The 2,962-nt window shown below is 27.8% G+C and overlaps 1 long non-coding RNA gene across 1 annotated transcript; it reads right to left on the bottom strand.

Annotated features, from left to right (window-relative positions):
• LOC109235073 lies at window positions 1,593–2,897 on the bottom strand. Its single transcript, XR_002069312.1, has 2 exons — window positions 2,789–2,897; window positions 1,593–2,435 (listed from the first exon to the last, which is right to left on the bottom strand). It is a non-coding gene; the product is annotated as an uncharacterized LOC109235073 (long non-coding RNA).

The following is a 2,962-nucleotide window of genomic DNA, read 5'->3' as shown; positions in this document are numbered from 1 at the left end:
TATATATATATATATATTAGACTTGAATTTTCTTAATTTTTTCAAGTATTTTTTAAAAAAAATTATTTTTTTATTTTTGAAATCTTCTTGGCGAAAATTTTGCTTCTACCCATAGCCTAATAATTATATTAAAAGCTCAAAAAAAAAAAGAAGAATAAAGTTACTACTATTAATTACTTTCCTTAAAGGCTCGTATCTTCAATGTTTTCAAAGTTCACGGGTGTTTCATGAAATCTTTGAGACGATATTTTGAAACTTATATTATTTAATAATTTAAAGGAATATAACACGAACAGTTAATTATTTTTTACTTGTAATAAGTTACAACTTTTATATTCTTCCTTTTACTTTTCTGTTTTTCTTTTGGAGTGTAATATATGTTCTTCTATAAAGAAAAGTAGGAATGGCGGGAATCACCCGAGATATATATAATGTTAAGGTATTTCATTGCTTTTTATTTTTAATTTTATTTTAAATAATTGCAAATCCCCATGCTCGTAAACTTGTATAAATAATTAGCTGAAAATAGTATCTGCAAGCTGTGTTCTCATTTTCAATATCATTATGGTAGCAATTTATAGAAATATTTGCTCAAATATCAAAATAACTAATTAGGTATATTACCGTTGGTCCCAAATTATGTGTCACTTTTCGCTTCTCTCGAAATTCAAATTATGTGAGCTTTGCCAATATTTAAAATGTTTTCTTAATCATATTGTCATGAGAAAAATTACAACTATAATACTTTTAGTATAGTTTTTAAATATTTAAATTTTAATTTTAAAATATTATATTAATCTAATTTATTTTAGTTTCAAAAATTAATTAAAATGATTCTCGAGAAGGGAAGCATGTCAAATAAATAGAGACGAAATTTTGCATTTATTATAGAATTAGAACCCTCTCTACCAAAAGGAGAAATCACATTTACAAACACCCACATCTATACATAGACAAAATATTTACTGAATTTTATGCTTATAATGGCCATGATTTCTGTGAAAGTGAAATCATTTAAGCTTAATTATTGTAATTTTTCTTGAAGAAAAAAAAATCCCTCTGCTTCTTTTTCGCTAGAATAACTAAAAGAGGAAACAAAAGCACCTTTATTTCTCATTCAACTCATGAGAAGAAGTATACCATTAAATGATGAACACAAAATAGAGGATATATGGAAGAATCACTTAAAAAGGAAATCTACGAAATTCGTCGCTAATTTATCGCTAAATCACTCGTAGCTAACGGAACTTCTTGACAATTTGTCGTTAAGCTGTCGCCAGGGGTGAAGCTACATTGTCCTAAGGGTGTCAATTGACGACCCTTCTCGAAAAATTTTACCATGTACATAAGTAAGTAAAATATTAAGTTGTAAAGGTATATAACATATAATGAACACTCGTTCTAGAGGAATATTTTCTTACTTCTTTCAAGTTTGAACTCCCTTAGGGAAATTTTTCACTTTGCCAATGTCCGTTGCTAGATAGGATTAACGATGGAATACTTTATTTAGCTACATAATTTGTCAGTTGCTAATTCCTGTTTTTCAAATAGCGAATAAGTAGAAAGTAACATAATTCAAATAGAAGCTATAATAATAGGAAAATTAACTTCACTAGAATATTGTTCTTCTGTACATTGTTACATACTATACTTCAGTAATTTAAATTCTTCTTCTTCGTACTGTAATTAAAAAAAAAAAACTCCACAAGAGTAAAAACAACGGAAGCAAAAAAAAAAAGGAATTTTTTACTTCAATATTTAGAAATATTGAAAGAAAAAAGGTAAAAAAACTATAAACTTGCTTTAGGATTAGTAATCTCACTAGCATTAGCAAGATGTCTCATAACATCAACTTGAACTCTAAGTGAAATGATATAATCTAGGGTTTCTTTAATTAAAGAAACATTATCCATATATTCTCCACCAGGAACAAGACTTTTAAGAACTTTAGTTCTATTCTTCACCAATTTTCTTGCTATAGAAATTGGAGAGATCATTTTTCTACCTTTTCTTGAAATCCTGCGGCCGACCTCAACTTGTTTGGGACTGAAATTTAGCTGTCGTTGTCTTGAAATCTTGCAACTTTTGGTTACAATTTTCTTGCATCTAATGCTCTTTTGGGACATAGCCAATAATCCCATTGAAGATTTCTTGAATATCATTGATCTCTTAGAAATATCATCATTTCCAAGAATATGATTTATGATAATTTTGTTAGTATCATCTTTTGAAGCATTGGCCAAAAGGGAATGACTCCAATAAGTAGTAGATTTTCTTGTTGAAGCCATTGCTATATCTGCTGATAATTTTATAGCTTTTTTTCTCTCAATTATGCTCATTTTTTTCTTTGTTTCACTGCATATTTGTAGACCCTTTATCCATTTCTTGAGAAATTCTTGCTTGAGTGAACTAGGATTCCTCATTCTTCAAACAAACTATATTATAAAAAGAAAAAGAAAAGGTAAAAAGATCATATTAGTTTTGGAATCAATAAAACCAAGAAAAAAAAAGAAGATTAAAAATTAAGGAGTAGGATATATTAATAGATTCTTGAAACATATATTAAACAAGAAAAAACAAAGAGAAAACAAAGCATAAAGTCTCTCTAGCTTGATTTACATGTTCTTATAGGTAGACAATTAGGTGTTAGAACTTGAATTAAAGAGGCAATAGAAAGGAATGTTTATAGCTACATATGATAAGAACATGCAAAAAATAAAACTAGAAAATAAACATGAATCATATGATTTTATTATTAGGAGTGAAAATTGAGTGAAAAATAACATACCTTATAGTCAACTTTCTTCAACTTCAAAACAAAAGAAGTGACAAAATATGTAGTTTCTTTAGGATTCAAGAAAGTTGTAGCAGAAGAAAAACTGAAGAAATGGAAGTATGGGAATGAGAGGAAGAAGTTAGTGAAAAAAAGCCAATTTATTTGATCAGATGAAAGGGGGTGGGT

Source organism: Nicotiana attenuata, chromosome 11, assembly GCF_001879085.1.
Source record: "Nicotiana attenuata strain UT chromosome 11, NIATTr2, whole genome shotgun sequence".
Classification (NCBI taxonomy): Eukaryota; Viridiplantae; Streptophyta; class Magnoliopsida; order Solanales; family Solanaceae; genus Nicotiana; species Nicotiana attenuata.
The sequence above is the reverse complement of the archived record's forward strand: the minus strand, read 5'-3'. Positions and strand labels throughout refer to the sequence as shown.